Consider the following 17,025-nt stretch of genomic DNA (forward strand, 5'->3'; position numbering starts at 1 on the left):
GGCCGAGCGTCGGCACCAGCAGGCAGGGCCCAGAGCGGAAGTGGAGGGTGCTTCTTGTTCTTTTAAGGGCATGACCCCGGAAGTAGCTCCGGTACCTTCCTCTGAAGTCTCATTGGTCAGAACGCCGTCACGTGGGCTCATGTAGCCGCACAGGAGCATGGGAAGTGTAGTCTCCGGCTGGTGACCGTGTGGCCCCCGCGCAGGTTGGCAGTTCCATTACAAAAAGAAAAAGAAAGCAGTTGAATGTTGGAGACCATCCCCTGTGACAAAGTCAAGCGCTGCGCACATAGGAGGACGGAGGCTCGGAGAAGGTAAATAAGTCGCCCAAGATGAGACGGCGAGCAAGAGGGAGAGAGCGGACCGGGTCCAGGGCCCACGCGTGTAGCGACGATGTGCGTCTGCCTCGTGGGCACAGGCAGGCTCCCAGCATAGTGCTCACACGTAATAGGACTTCAGTCAAGGTTGCTTTCCCTCGGCCCTAGCCCTAGAGAGCCAGGTCCCAAAGAAGCAGGTTGAGGGGCCCTGCCACTGTCCTCACCCACGCAGGTAGGTTTTGAAAAGGAAGTGCAGGAAATAATACTTTCTGGAACATCGTGAGATGGTTTAGCCAAATGACATCCTGGATCTTTGATATTTTGGGAAAATAGCATGTAGCCGTCCAAATAGCGTGCACATGTCCATGCATGTTTCTCGAAGTGGGTTCTGCAAACACCATTTGACTTACAGAGCCCGGGGATTGGCATTGACCTTGATGTGCACCAGAGCTTGACAACCGTGGGTGTGGCATTTACCTGGCACATGGTTACCTGTGGACACAGTCCCAGGCGGTAGGCGGGCAGGACAAGGGCAGTCTCTGGCTTGTGAACCAGATGCATCTGAGTTCAAACTCAAGCTCTACCACTTGCCAGCCTTGTGAGTCTGGACAGATTACTGCAGCATTATGGCCTCAGCGTCCTCATCTGGTAAATGAGCATGAAATGCCTGCCTCCCCTGATGGTCCTTTCGTTGGGTAAATATATGTTGAGCACACACCACATGCTAAGTCCTGCCCTAGGCATTGAGCAGAACACATCGGACCTGCTCTTACGAGCTCATGTGACGGTGGGGAGACTGAATAGGCCGGGAAAATGAGTGACGTGCAGTGTTTGCTAGACACTTGTAAGTGTTACAGACAAAAGTGAAGCAGGGACAAGGCAATAGGATCCCCGCAGACATAGGTGAGGTGTCCAAGGAAGGCTCCACGGAGGTGACATTTAAGGCAGTCGCACCACTGCTCGACAGCAGCAGCATTGTCAGGGGAGAGATCAGCATGGTCTGAGGCAGGAAGAGGCCTGGGAGCCAAGGTGGCTGGAGCAGAGAGAGCAAAGGGGGAAGAACAGGACGGGGTGGGGCTGGGGGGCACTGAGGGGCCAGACGATAAAGGGCATCCAAAAGCTATGAGGTTTTAGCCTTATGTTGTTGGGACCGAAGCCCTTGGAGGGTTCTGTGCAGAGAAGCGGCATCACTGAGCTTATCTGTCACCAGAATCCTCTGGGAGATACGCAGAGGCTGCTCCCCTTGCTAAGAGGCATGCCGGGAAGCCGGAAGCCGAGGCAGTGGTCTGGCAGGGAGAGCAGCGCTGAGATCTGATGAGATGGCGTGATCTGATCAGATGGCCTGGCTGGCGCTCCGACATCGCTCCCCCCGTGCCAGCTCACGGGGCTTGTGATGGCCACCCCAAAGCCCTGCACACACAGGACAGCACCCAGCTTTCCCACTTGAGGGAAGTGCCCAGGGCCCCTGGAAGCCTTGGCAAGAGTTTCTCAGAGCCCAGGCCTCTCAGCATCGGGCCTGCTCCCCACGGCACCTGGGCTGGCGTGTGCGGCTAGGGAAGAGCTGGGCAGTGGTATCTCGGTCATGCAGACCTCTCGCGTGGATGCACCGTCTCAGTGGAATTTTCCCACCAACAGAGCACACGGAATTAGCTGGAACGCCTATCACAGTCACTTGGACACGCTGCAGACCCAACCCCAGGAAGGGGGGATGGAGCTCAGGTGGTCTCTGGCAGCCTCTGCCAGGGTCCCTCGTGGGTCTCTGCATCGGCCTCTTGCAGCCCCAGCACACTGTCGGTGTCCCCCCTGCCCTGCCTGCCCCGTCCCCTGCTGCGTGCCGGGAGGGGAGGTGGAGGCTCGGGGAGAGGAGAGGGCTACTGGCTGTGGACCTGCCCGAGCACCTGCGTGGCGCTCTCTGCATGTGGGCGTGTTAGGCTGGATACCTGAGCATGAGGGCGAGTGTCGGGAGGTGGGCCTTCCTCTTCAACTTCCCGGTTCACCTGCGTGGGCGCCTGGCTGCACGTGCGTGTCTCTATCTTTCCTTCAGCATCATCAGTGCAGGTGGGTATAGGGGTGCGTCTGTACATGTGGGACTGTGCCTCTGCGCGTCTGGGTGTGCGCCTCTGTTTTGGGACCTGTGTTATGGGTACGTGTTCCTATGCTCACGCTGCTGCTAAGGCAAGCCTTGGGTCTTTGTGTGTCCGTGCATGTGTGTGTGTGTGTGTGTGTGTGTGTGCGCTTTCAGGACTGTAGGAATGCAGGAATGGGCGAGTGTGCCCACACCTCCAGGGCCAAACCTTTCCCTCCTGGGGTGCAGGGACCCTGACTGTCCCATCGGTGGCTCCAAGGGCCCCTTGTCCCCCAGGAAGGCATGAGGCTGCATGGACAGCTGAGGCATATGAATCCTTTGAGCAATTTGATTTTGTTCCTACTTTTGCTCTTACTGCGGGGGCTGAGGTCAGCACTGGTCCACAGAGAGGCACTTCCATGCCAGAGGAGCAAGACGGGGGACACAGGTGAGGAGAGAAGCAAAGTGGGGGGGGAGCAGAAGAAAGAGGAACAGGTGACCAAGAACAACGGTTGAGTGACACAGCCCCAAAGGGGCTATACACACTATTCTCTTTTTTATAGCCAAAGGGACAAGTTGAAAAGATGAAAAATTCTACCAAATTAGGGAGCAGGTGTTGCATACGATGAACACTCATTCATTCATTCATTCATTCATTTCTTTATTTTCAACCAGAATCCATTAATGTCTCTATGTCTGACCCCCCGCCTCCCCCACCCCAGTCCTGATTTTCCAGTTCTCCCTCCCCGTCCTGCCTGCCGATGACAGGCCCTCAAAATGCCCATACTCCCACCCAGGGACAAGTCAGCCGATTCCTTTCCAGCTCCTTCTTCTGACCCAGTGTAAGATGAGCCCCCTGGTCTTTAATGTCAGGCGTTCGAGCCCCTGGGCCGTGCTCTCCCGGGTTTCCTGAGCACCGCACGGGGAGCAGGGCTTGTGACCGCCCAGGGGCCTCTCCTCCCCGACCTTCCTTCCGTCTCCCCACCCCACCCCACCCCCAGCCCTGCTGTGGGGCCTGCCCGCCTTCCGAGCTCTTCCAAAACCACGCATGAGACGGAGTCAGCAGACGCGACACGCTCTGCACGTGGCAGTGGAACTTCCCGGAGACCCCCGTGGGTGCCCCGTTGACCACGACGCCCTCCCCTGCGGCCACGGACTCCACAGGCCCGGCTGCTCGCTCTGTCTTTCTCTCTCTTTCCCTTGAACTGGACGGTTTCCGAGCGACCCTTCAGGCCTCGGCTCGGCAAAGGGGTGCCGTCCAGAGACCTCGTGAGAAGGACCTGGCTCTGCCATCCGTTCTTCGTGTTGGCGGAGCCCCTTATCCCCACTCCCTCTCTTTCCTCCCCCAGGCAACCCTCCCGGGGTGTGTTATGTGTATCCTTCTGTTTGTATGTCTTTTTTGTGAAATGCATATTGTTGCTTTGTGTGCGTGCATTTTCAATGCACTTAAGTGGCATTTCCACCCCAGCCCTGGGCTTTGCAGTTGATCTGGGTTGCTGTGGGGGCATCTGGTGTGTTGCCTCCAACTGCTCTCAGCCTCACGCTGGCCGTACTGTCCCTCTGTCTATCCAGCTGCCTGTGCAGACTAGCATTTCCTACATCTGCCGTTTGCCAGACCCTGACCAATAAAGGCTCAGACTTGAACGATCAGACTTCATCCTCACGGCAACCGGCTCCATCATCATCCCCGTTTTATGGAAGAGGAAACTGAGGCAGGCAGAGGCTAAAAACAACTTTCCCAGGGCAATGGAGCTGGGAAGTGTCGGAGCTGAGATGTGACTCTAGGCCTGTCTGATTCCAGGGTCTTCTTTTTTAATCTCTTGGTCAAACAGCCCCCTCTGGGCCCCTCCCACATCCAACATCCTAGAAGTAGTTGTGCTGAGGCCCAAGAATGGCAGTGATAGTGACAGTTCTTACCTGTTTCCTACCTACTGTGTGCCAGGGTCTTCACATCCTGCGGAGCTGCCGTGTACGGCTGCACAGGTAGCACACCGTACGAGTTCCAGGGGCACTGTCTCCATGCAGTGGGGTGACAACGATCCCATCACGCCAAACACACTATTCTCTTTTTTATAGCCAAGAAGATGAGTCTCAGAGAGGTTATGCAACTTTCCAGAAGCTCCCAGCCACTGAATGGCAGAGTGCAGCTCTGAATGTGTTTAACTGCAGAGACCGATTTCCTGGTGCCTTTAGATGCCCCCTTCCCCCCCTGCCCCGTGCTCCGGCCTAATTCTTTCATGCTGCACAGTCACCTGCAGCCAACCTCTCAAGGCGAGTGTGCCTCTGGTTGTCCCGAGGACTACTGCCCAAGGAGAGATAGGGACACACAAGGTGTATGTGCAGGGGGTGGGCGGTGGGCACTGTGTGCCTGCCATACAGACGCTGCAGTACCGGGCGTGCATGCTCACACTCACCCACCCTCTCCGTGCTTATCAGCCTGAGCCAGGGTGTCATGCTCCTCGTGCCCCATTGCATCATGGGTGAGGTCCCCATCCACCCACCAGGTGGTTGCCAAACTCCTCGTGATAGAAGGCCATGGTGAGGGGCACTAATTCAAAGGAAGAAGCCCTTGAGAGAGCTCTGGGTTTTGTTCACAGCATTAAGACAGCTTCAGAGAAAAGCCTTTATTGCAGACAGAAGAATATTATTTCAGAGCTATTCCCCTGGCCCATTACAGCAAAATAATAGAGCTTTAGTTTCTATATATTTGTCATGCTTAGCGCACATGTATTTCAAGTATATTTGACAGCATATAAAATTGAGGTGAAATATTGCAAAATTGGCCAATTTTTGTACATTTTAAATGTATTTCCTTTATTTGTTACACTTATTTTACATATCTACACAATCCATCTTTGGAACTGGAGAAGCAGTAAGTGATGAATCGATACCGAGATTTTCCATGGCGAAGAGACTCTCGTTGGACGTGAAATTTCCATTTTGCCAGGCAACTCCTGGTTCTGCCTACAGAGAGAAAGGGCCGAGTTCCTTCATCTTCCTGGGCGATTGCATCTCTCAGGGGCCAGGAGCCGCAGTTATAACGGAGGCAGTGTCTCAGAACCCTTCTCATCTTGGCTGGGGCTGAGCACCAGGCCTTGTCTAATGATAACAGGAAGTTTTATTGGTCTGAGCAGGAGGTCTAATTAGGTGACTAATCTAAAAGTCCTAAAGTTGGGGTTTTTGTCCTGGGATGTTAGGGGTCTCCTTGAAATTGGATGCCCAATTTTGAGCACTTAGGAATCTTTCTGGGGCTGCAAGAGAAAAGTAAACACGTCTCTGGGCTCTGTCCTGCTGGGGAAGAGGGTATCTCCCTTGTCTGGCCCTTCCTGGCCTCCACTCACCCTGGCAGGAGGAGCTGGGTGGTGCCTGGAGCCCAGATGAATAACCACAGCTATGCACCAGCTTACCTGGATCTTTCCGATTGGACCAGTTACTCTCAGGGGCAAGCCCTCTGGAGCGTTGATGTGGATGAGCTCACCCCCCTGGCTGCTCAGCAACCCTTCCCTCAGATGGCCACGAAGTCAGAGAGCTCAGGACCTTTGTTCACATACATCTCATCAGGGGCTGCAGGGGCAGAATGGAGTGGCGATTCCCTGGGGTTGAGGCCACAGAACCGCAGGTCTGGAGCTCAGCCCCATGGGTCCCACAAGCACACATCCCGTCACCATGTGCTCTTCCATGAAGACCCTCACCAGTCAGCATCTTAGTGTAGGCCCCTGAAAGACAGGGTTTGTACTCTGACTTGGGATGACCCTTCATCCTTTACGTGTTGGAAGGCAGCTCTTTGGGCCTGCACAAAGCCAGCCACATCTTTTCCCTCTGTGTTCAGCCTAGATGGAGTTTCCACCCAACACCCAGAATGGTCCATTGACTGTTTCCTCGTGCACCCTCTCTGCTGGGCTGAGCTTTATTCACCTCTGTGCTGTCTACACCTGTCTGGCACGTAGAAGTTCTTAAGATGGATGGATGGATGGATGGATGGATGGATGGATGGATGGACGGATATATGGATGAACAGACAGATGGATGGATGGACAGACAGATGGACTGATGCATGGACGCATGGATGGGATGAATTCCTTTAATGAGGTTCCTGCAGGTTTCAACACATGGAAACTGGGCCTGTGAGAAAGTCTATCTTTTGTGTCACCCTACCCAGCAAGGTGCCGTCTATAAAAGCCTCATTAATACTCAAACAATGGAGAGACCGAATCAGCCATGTCCCTCTCTCCATTAAGGACGAAGGCCCCTTGGGAGCACAAGGGGGGCTAATGCATCTCTCCCTATGGCTCTGCGGCAACCGCCGACCCTCAGGGAGCCCATTAGGGAAGGCAAAAAGCTATTGATCCCTGATGAAAGATGCCTAGAATCCTGGGCTGTCACTTCCTGGGCACAGCAGAGGAGGGACAGAGGTAAGACCCTTCTCGTCACTGTTGCCAGCTAGAATCCAGCTGGGCTCTGGAGGCCTGACAGGAGGTGGGTCCTCAGGTTAGCTGAGCTGGAAGGATCATTCCATGCAACCTTCTCCTTTTACAGATGACAAAGCAGGTCCAGACAGAGTGGGTGATTTACCTAAAGCTACACTCTTATAAATAAATTCCAAAAATGGCCCTACTTCCCCCGCCCTGGGATCCATGCCGTTTGCAACTTGACTGTGCAGCTCCACCCCCTGCAAGCAGAATGTGTTTCTCTCCCTCTTGGAGCTGGGCTTGGCCACATGACTCGTCTGACCAAAAGTGCCAAAAATTGCTTCCATGCCAATCTTGAGCCTATGTCTCCAGAGTTTTCTGCACTTTTGGTCTTTTCCTTGTTTGTCTACCCTTTGTAAGCACACTCCTGGGCTCCCCAGCTGGAGCCCAAACAGCTCTGTGTCCCAGCCAGACCCCAGATGTGAGAGAGATCCCAGCAGAGCCCATGAGAGCTGCTTGGCCAAGCTGCAGCTGGCCAGACAATGAGTGTGCCCTCGTCTCAGGAGTGTGCCCTCCTCTCAGGAGTGTGCCCAGGTCCACTCATCCAGCACAACCACCCAGCCGACTCAGACTCGTGTTTAACAATAGTCTGCCGCTGACGTTTTGTGGTTGTTTGTTACGCAGCATAGAGATAACTGATACATCTTCACATATTCCCTCCTTGTTATTCTCACTGCCGTGCCAGGGCGCTCACATCCCCTAAATTATGACAATTGCAGCTACCATGAAAATGACCTCTGCTCCTCCAGCTTTCTCTCCTTCCCTAATCCCTCCTCCACCACAGAGGCCTCAATTGGCGGCTCATGGCCTCGAGATTTTTCTTCTTTCATTTCTTTTACCTTTCTTTGTGGCTTCTCTTTTCTTTTTGATCCTACCATGCGTTAAAAAAAAAAAAAAAAGAGTTTGAGCCAACATTTAAACATTGCTTAGAAAAATCAGAAGATTTTCTTTTGAAAAATCAGAGGATCCTGTGCTTTGCCTTCCTGCATGGCACCGACCGTCTGGGTCTGAGAAGCAGCTGCCCATGAGCCTAGGACTTGTGCCATCCCCACGCTGTGACAACAGTCCTCTCCACTCCCATTTCCCCAACTCCATGCCTGAGCACTAGTCACCATCTATTATTTGCTCTCGGTCTCCTTATTTTAGAGAAATTCCTCTGTACTTGTCTCTGTCAAAAGTTGGCAAATGAAAGCTAGACCTTGAGGGCCTCGTGATTCAAGGAAAATAAAGAGAGTATGTTTCTTTGTGGAAGTGATGGATATTTCCATGTATTTAAAATGCAAACAACAGCCAGTTTCTCTCATTAATACGAGCCCCTGGAGGCATCTGGATTTTCCACTCCAGCCCTAGACCAATCGCCTCAGACTGTGGGCCTACCTACATCTCCAGTCTTCTTTCCCCTGTTTCCCACTGCCCATGCACCCTGACTCCTAGGCCCCATGACCACAGGCTCTGTTCCTGCCCTCACGCCAGCCCACGCAGCACCCTGCACACTCAGTGGGTGACATACTCTTCAGATTTACATCTTCCTTCACACTTTCCCCTGCCTGGATACCTCACCACCACAGCCCGCACTGAGCGAGGACTGCACTTGCTCCCTCTTCTACGCCGCACCGCCCAGCCGGGTGATGATGCTCCCCACTTAAACGGCCACCCCAAGTGCTCCAGCACAGCTGTGCTCCCCCTCCAAGGCGGGGCTAAGGGTTGGGAGACAGGCAATGCTGGCCCAACTGATATACCCTCTCTTCCATTGCGACCCCTGCTGCAGACTTATTACCAAAAGCAGCGTTGGACCTAAATTGAATGTCCCTGATTTGCGTCATTTTGCATCTCATTTGCATACCACTTTTTCCCGGGGGTGGGGGGGGGTGGGGGTGGATCATCCAAAAATACTGACATTTGTTCACAATTTGCTCCGGATACTCCAGGCTTCCCAACATTGTTCTTTATGCCCCTGCCCTCTCACCTTCTGCTCACCTCTGCTGGGGCTGACCACCCCTGGAAAAATACCTAGAGATCCCAGGTTGGCTTCCAGGCTTGATGTTGGCTGAGCTATTACGTGCTGTGCCCAATGCCCAGCACAGGTCTAAGCATGCCAGGAGCTTAGCAAGAACCTGAATGGATGAGTCCATGCATGAATGAATGAACAAGTGATGGAACTAGTAAGACAGAGGTTAAGCAGGTGGGTGGTGAAGGCATGGTGGAAGAAGAGAAGCCAGGGAGACTTACAGGAAAGAGGTCCCAGGCCAGTAAGAGCTGCAGAAGGACTCAGAGTGAGAAACGTGTGGGTCTGAACCCCAGATACATCAAACTGGTGTGCAACTGTGGGCAAGTCTCTTCCTTGCTGGGTGCCTCGGTTTGTCAGATGAAACCATGGACCCCACTGTGTCCCAGAGCCCAGCACAGTGGCTGACTCAGAGAAGGTGCTCAGAAATACCTGTTGGATGCACGAATGCATGAATGAAGAAATGACTACCCCGTAGGGTTTTGGAAAGTTTAAATGAGGTGATGCTCACAAGACACTTTGTGTGGTCTGATACTGACTCATTACTATGGGTTCAGTCCACCCGTCCCACCTGCTGTCCTCACTGGGACACATCCACACACATGTGATCTTGGAGACACGCGTTCCCAGCCCTGCACTAAATGAAACTGGGAACGTCATTCAACAGTTTGCCCAGGGACCAGCTTTATGCCCTGAACCGGATGCTAGGGAGCCAGAGATGAAACTTGGAATCCTGTCCCTGAGGTCTTTACCGTCAGGTTGGGACAAAAAGGCTACCCCTTGCATGACGTAATTAGAAGTGCAAGGGAGCTGGAACCCTATAAGCTGTAATACCAGGGAGTTCCTCCATGAGCTGGGGAGATTTTGTGGAGGGGCTGGAGGGAGGTAAGAGCCACCAGGGCAGTGAGAGATGGAGGCCAACACGCCCAATGACATCCCGTCTCTGAGCCTCTCCTTGCTGCCTGACACCTCATCGGTAGCCCTGCCTGGTCCTTCTGTCTCAAAGACCCCTGACATATTCTGTGATGTGATTCTCAGACTAAGGGACCTGGAAAGGGTGGGCTCTAGTCTTGGCTCTGCCCCTGACCAGCTGTGGTCACAGCCAAGCCACAGTCCTTCTCTCAGCCTCTGTATCCTCACTTGTAAGATGAGGAGGTGGGAGCCAATATGTGGTTTTCAAACATTGTTTCAGTAGCAGAACACATTCTTTGATTGCAGTATCAGAGAGCAGCCAATAGAAGACAGATGGAAGTGGAACAGCTCGGATAGAGGGGTGACAGGGACAGAGCTCTGGTGTCCCTCCACCACCCTCACCTGTCTGAGAATCCCTGGGCTGACAGCCTCGGCGACCCTCAGCTCCAAGGCCACAGGGCAGTGAGGAAAGCGTATGGGTTTTAGGGACAGAGGGACCTCTGGGGCTGGGTTTAAATCCCAATTCCGCCAATGTCTGGCTTAGCTCTTGTTGCTCCCAAATCCAGGACCTACACAGGATCATTTCCTATACTCACACACTTGTAGGTCTGCTGCGTATTGGCTGATCCAGGCTGACCACCACCACGGGCATGACTCAGGGTCTGCCTCTTGGGCATTTCTGGGACCTGAAGGTGACACTGGGCACATGTGGTCACCTTCACCAACACGCAAAACAAACATTTCACGGCCAAACCCAATGGCAAGAGTCCCGTCCCAGTGAGGCCACAGCAAGGATGGGGTGAAGAGCTGAGGCCCACAAGTCAGTCTACCGCCCTGTCCTTAGGCAGGTGAATCAACCTGTCTGAGCCTCCGTGTCCTCATCCAGAAAATGGGACTAATAGTACCCACCTGCCAGGGTTGTCATGGAGACGCGTTCACAAATGATATGCCCCTGCTCCCGCACCGGCTTTACCCTGAGGGCGCCCTGCCCAGGGGACCCTCAGCTCAGACATAAGGTCTGGGAAGCTGGCATGAACTCACAGCTACTGTCCCGTGGCGACGTGTGGCGGGGAAGCCTGGGGCGTGTGTGCGCCTGTGCACGTATGAGCACAGATGTAGGAAGCGCGTCTCTGAAAGGCAGATACTGCAAACCCTGCTTTGTGATGCCGCTCGGAGGCTGAAGTCCCTTTCAGGGCCCGGCTCCCAGATTCTACCCAATGCAAAAATCATCATGTTATAATTACAAGTTAATTAAAGCAGAAGAGATCAAAGCCACTTTAGACAGATTAATGATACAGTGAGTGCCAGAAATTTCACCGTTTTATGTATTAACCACATTGTCGTTTTTATTCCACTTTTTTTCCCCTCTTTTGTGTCAGCTGAAAAGCCTTTCATATCTTTTCTCTGCCCCCCTCAATGTACGAGGAATTTGAAGTCCTAACAGCTGCGAGGAGCTGTCTGTGGAGAAGGGGCACATTCAAAGGATATCAGAAAAATCAACGAGCCTTTTAGCTTCTGAGTAGAATGAAGCTGCCACCCGCCTAACCCTCCTCTACCTTAAAAAAAAAAAAAAAAAGACCTAGAAAAACATCAGTCATTAAAATCAGGCCAAAGCAAAGGGAGGAATTGGAAGCTGGACTCCCCAGCTCCCGCCTCTCCAGGGAGGCTCTGGGAGCAGAGGGATTTTTGCATGTCAGGTTCACCACTTAGTCTGGCCTATCCCGAAGTGCCATAGGCTGGCTGGCTTGCAAACCTCAGAAATTTCTTTCTGACAGTTCTGGAGACTAGAAATTCACGATCAGGGTGCCAGCAATGGTGGGATGCTGGTGAGAAGCCTCTTCTGGGTTGCAGACTGCTGACTTCTCATCGTGTCCTCATATGGCAGACAGTAGAGAGGAAGCAAGCTTTCTCTTGGCCCTTAGAGGGGCTCTACTCCCATTCATGGGGGGGGGGTCCACTCTCATGACCTCATCTAATCCTACTTACCTCCCCATAGGCCCCACCTCCTAATACTAGCACTTTGGTGAAGTAGAACTTCAACACATGCATGGGCGGGGCGGGGGGGGGGTGTGGAAACAGTCTGTAACTACCACCTGGGTGAGCGTGACAACCGGGCCATCAAAGTTTAGCCTGAGGGTCAAGTTATGATTCAGAGAACCCCACAGAATAATAAATAAGTAGCCAATGCCTGCACTCATTCACTCGCTGGTTATTTATCAAATGTCCTCCATCTCCCAGGCATCGGGTTGGGGCTCGGGGTACAGGGGTGAGCAAGTTAGATATTGTATCTGCTCTTGCGGTGTTTACAGTCCAGCGGGTGAGAACACATAATTTACGATTGTAGTTTTAAGTAACATAGAGTGGAACCACCACATCCCCTCAAGTCTCAGTGGCTTAAACTAAAAGTTTTCTCTTCGGCACACAGATCAATCTGTAGGTGAGAGAGAGATCTCCTCAGCAACCCAGGCAGATGGAAGCGTCTTCACGTTCAACTTACAGCTCTCAAATTCACACCCAACCGACAGGCAGAGGGAGGCAGAAGTATGGAAGACCACACCGGGCATTTTTTAATAAGGATTTTATTCCTTTTAGAGACAGAGGGGATGGAGGGAGGAACAGAGGGAGGGGGACCAGCAGGCTCCGTGCTGAGTGCAGAGGCCGACGTGGGGCTCGATCCTCATGTCCCTGAGATCATGACCTAAGCCAAAATCAAGACTTGGATATTTAATGGGATGAGCCACCCAGGTCCCCCCAAGCAGGACATTTTTGTAGCCCTTCCTTATCTTCTGATAGGATGGTGCGGTGTTCACCACTTTCACCCCTCACCTGCTGGTCAGAGCTCAGTCACCTGACCTACCAAGTTGCAAAGGGAGCCAGGAAATACAATGTGGCAGGTGACCCCTCCCTAACCACCGCACCTCCCTATCTATGCAAGGGGTGTGGAGTGTGGGTTAAAGAGCTCACCTCCCTGCCAATACAAACAGTCACAGTGACACTCTATGAGCGCACAATAGGAGAAGCCCAAGGGTCTGTGGGCGCCCACTGTTTCCACCACCTGTTATCCTGTAAGAAACCACTCCCACGATTTAGTAGATTAAAATCCAAATTTATTATTATCTCCCTGAGTTCTGTGGGTTGGCTGGGCTCTGCTGGGCAGGGCCCACCTGGGTCCCTCATGCAGTGGCAGTCCCACGGCTGCTGCACATCCATTTCTTCATTCGCATGTCTGGCACCTCGCCTGGGATGGGCCTGGCAACTCTCTCCGCAGGCGCCAAACTGACCTTCCTCCCAGCTCGGTGGTCTCAGAGCAGAGAGAGTTTCTACACGGTAGCCGGCCTCCCCTGGGTAAATAAGCATCCAGGTAAAAGCTGCACAGCTTTTTATGACCTGGCATTGAAAGGTGCAGAACGTCACTTCCACAGCCTTCGGCTGGCGAAGCCGGGGAGGAAGGCTAGCCCAGATTCAGATTCTTCTGGTTCTGAGCATTCTGTGATTCTCTATCAGATGATAGCCAGGCTTCCAGAAGACGAATCCGGCTGCACTGTACCGGGAGGTTGGGAGACAGCAGGGCGACACACAGGAGATTGTGTTACCATTGTCCTTTATATGCATTTTAAAACTTCCCACTCGGGGTGCCTGGGTGGCTCAGTCAGTTAACCATCTGCCTGAGGCTCAAGGCATGACCCCAGGGTCCTGAGATGGAGCCTTCAAAGGGCTCCGTGCCCGGTGGAGAGTCTTCTTCTCCCTCTCCCTCTGCCCCCTGCCTCTGCTCATGCTCTCGCTCATGTGTGGTCTCCCTCAAATAAATAAAATCGTAAAAAAAATAAATAAATAAAACTTCCCACTCAACTCACCCCCCCCACACACACACACACACATACCCTCCTCCACCGACAGAGGAACAAGGGCATGAGAAATTGGCACCCTTGTTTGCTTGGTCATCCTGAGCTGTTCACCGCTCTGGAGTATTTCTACGAGGCCTGTTCATACAAGCTGAGTCTGATGGAGCCTTTCACACCTGGGAACACTTCTGTGATGGGAGGACCCAGGGGATCCACCCAGGGGTGTGAAGACATCTGTGGAATACAATTCCCCACCTCTGGTGAGAATCGGGAGACTGAGTCAGCACACGGTCAGCTCCCATCCCTTTATCCCCCATCCCCACCGGTGGGCTTAGCCGGTGCCGCATTCAGGGAGCTATCCGAGCTATCCGCTGAGCTGCAGGGAAGAAGTCCTCCCCAGGGGGCTCTTGGTCAGAGAAGAAAAGTCCGATCCTGCTTTGGCAGTGGGAGGGGGTGGGGGGGACGGGGAGGAAGATTGGGGAATGGGGTGTAAAAGAAGAGAGCGCACGACGAGTCTCGAGGCTGGTGCAGTAAATGGGAGACACACTTGCAAAAGCCATGACATATGAGAGTAAAGGCAGGGATGGAGAGAGCGGTAGAGAGGGGCCTCATGTTTACTTAACACCATGCTAGGCAACAAAATCCCCACTGTAGAAGGGCGATGTCATCATGCCCGTGTTACAGGTGAGGACACAGAGGATGGGAAGAGCAAAAAGCAAAAAAAAAAAAAAAAAAAAAAAAAGAGAGATGTGGCTTGTTAGTGCCACAGTCAAGGCTTAAATCCAGGCCTATCTGAGTCCAGGCTCCGTGGTCTTTTCCGCCAATCCATGAGCTCCTGGGAGGCCAGGCGCCGTCCTGGAGTGTGACACTCAGCAGGGGCTCAGCGAATGCCGAATTATTGAGAGAAGGAATAAGAGCGTGGCGGGTGGATTGGGTGAGTGTGCACGCAGCCTGGGAGGGATGCGTGTCGTGCTGCGTTCGGATGATGGGCTGCAGGGGAACGGCAGGCGGTCCTGAGTTTCCTGTCCCCGTGAGGGAGTGGGTCACCTCACCCAGGTCATGTGGCGAATCGAGCTGAGGGGCTCAGCCTGCAGCACATGGCCTTAGCCCCCGTCCTGCCCCACGCCGTCCCTCCCCGACTTGGGGGACCAGAGTCTCCTCCTCACCTGCGGGTTCAGATTGGGGTGTCGGAGGTAGCACACTCTCTCCCCTCCGTGGTTTGTTTGCTCAGCAGCAGCATGATGAAGTCATCCGTGGTATCTCTGACGGGCCTGGACATGCCCTGACCCGTGATGGCAAATTTGAGCCTGGGAACCTGTTCGGGGTTAGTCCGTCATTAAGAAAAAGACACAAAGGCTCCTTGAAGAAGGAAGATAGACAGAATGGGGGAAGGGGCTCTTCAGCGATACCCGAGGAATATTTTCCCAACAACAGGAAGAGTCCAGCTCCAGGGTGGGTGGAAAACCTCACTTGAGAGCAGATGCCCGTGGAGAGGGCAGGGAAATTTTAGGGGGCCACTCTGAAGCAAGCCTGTGGGAAAACAGAGGGATTATCAGGTGCCACTCATCAAATCCTCAAATGTCAGAGCTGGAAGGGTCTTTGGAGAGCACATTTCTTCCACTGGCTTCCCCCTTTACGGGTGGAGCTTCTGAGGCCCAGGGAAGGGTTGGGAGAGACCAAGGTGACACACCAAGGAGGGGCTGGCTGAGCACTAGAACTCATCTATCTCGTCCCCTGTCCCACGCCAGGCACCAGACAAGAGTCCTCTGCATGCCTCCTCGCTCTCATCCTTCCCCCCCAGCTGTAGGATTTTCCCACAGACTGGCACCATTTTCCTATATCCTATTTCATGAAACCACTTCAAATCCAGGCTGCTGCTGCCCCCAGGGCCCTCCAGTGAAGACACAGTAAAAAAGGACTTTTTATGAAAGGTATTCAGTGGCACACTAAACTGATAGGCCACAAGACTACTTGAGGACAAGGGGGCTCTAGCTCCCTTGAAGCTGTATTTTCCTATATTTTCCAGACACTGGACTCTGGAGCCCAGTGGTCTGGATTCAAAGCCTGACTGCTATTTTCTGGCGGAATGATTTTGGGCAAATTATTCTCTGTGATTTCATTGCCGTGTGAAATGAGGATCCTGTTACTAACTGCTCCCTAAGAGGTGAGGGGAAATAAGTTAGTGCTGGGGATCCCTGGGTGGCTCAGTGATTTAGCACCTGCCGTCAGCCCAGGGCGTGATCCCGGAGATCTGGGATCGAGTCCCACATCAAGCTCCCTGCATGGAGCCTGCTTCTCTCTACCTGTGTCTCTGCCTCTCTCTCTCTGTCTCTCTCTCAATGTCTCTCATGAATAAATAAATAAAATCTTAAAAAAATAAGTTAGTGCTGATATTGGAAGAGTGCCTGGCATATAGCAAGTGCTCAGTAAGTGTCAGCTAGGGTTATGAGCATGGTGGAGGTGGAGGTAGAGTCAAGGGGTGCTGGCTCTGCAGAGACCTGAGTCTGCCCAGGAATGGGCACATTGCGACTCTAGAATTTAGGCTCTAGGTCCAGCTCAGTCAAGTAAGGCTCACTGTATGGCTTTGGACAAGTAACCCCAAGTAGGTAAGCCAAGCCTCAGTTTGCCCATCTGGAAAATGAACCAATGGTACCCAGAAACCCCTAACTTACCCCCCACCCAGCTCTAAGACTCTGGAAGTCAGTGGTCGTGATTCCTGGTACCTTGAAGGAAATTTAGCTCATCAGGCTTGCTTTGCCTTCCTCACCTTAACATAGAAGCATTCAGAAGCTCCATCCTTACATCTATTCTGTTGACTTCCATCACGTTCTGAAGGATTCTCCAACGGACCCAGAGCCGGGACAGCCAGGGCGGGTCATCAGAGCTGACCCAGCTGCCAAGTCAGAAAGCTTGTCTGACGGTCCTTGGGCCGGCCATTGCCTGCCCATCACCCTCCCCTCGGGTCCCACCGTCCAGACTCAGGTACCAGTCACCCTGGCCCCCACGCCAGGAGAGGGTGGGCAGCCTGTCAGAGAGGCAGAGCCGACGCTTCCCTCAGTGATGGACAGGGCAGCCCTGTGCCAGCTGCTCCCATCATCTGAGCTGGAGTGGATCTGACAGTCTGGGAGGCGAGGAGGAAGGCTGCTCCCCTTCCCAGCTGGCCCGGCATGAGATCAAGGGAGAGGACTGTCAGCATGAGTTTGGGAACCGCCACTAGACTGCCTCTGACAAGGACTTTGGGGACCTACTTGGAGCCGGGGGGAGGGGTTCAGAACAGCTTTTGCTTCTTCCTTCTCTCCTTGCTTGTGCAGGCAAAGCCCGCCCGCAGGGATGGGCAGTGCGGCGGGCCCAGGCCGGGCAGGAAGCGGGCCAGGCATACACGACCCCCTGCCCCTTCCTCAGCTGGATGGCTTGGGGC

At 53.4% G+C, this 17,025-nt stretch overlaps 1 long non-coding RNA gene across 2 annotated transcripts; it reads left to right on the top strand.

The window, feature by feature from the left end:
- Window positions 1-101: 101 nt before the first annotated feature.
- On the top strand, window positions 102-12,876 carry LOC111093835. Of its 2 annotated transcripts, XR_005356124.1 has the most exons (3): window positions 102-311; window positions 4,456-5,526; window positions 12,191-12,876. It is a non-coding gene; the product is annotated as an uncharacterized LOC111093835 (long non-coding RNA). The 2 variants fall into 2 exon arrangements; XR_005356125.1 differs by lacking the exon at window positions 4,456-5,526.
- Window positions 12,877-17,025: the final 4,149 nt, after the last annotated feature.

Source organism: Canis lupus, chromosome 2 (assembly GCF_011100685.1).
Source record: "Canis lupus familiaris isolate Mischka breed German Shepherd chromosome 2, alternate assembly UU_Cfam_GSD_1.0, whole genome shotgun sequence".
Lineage (NCBI taxonomy): Eukaryota > Metazoa > Chordata > Mammalia > Carnivora > Canidae > Canis > Canis lupus.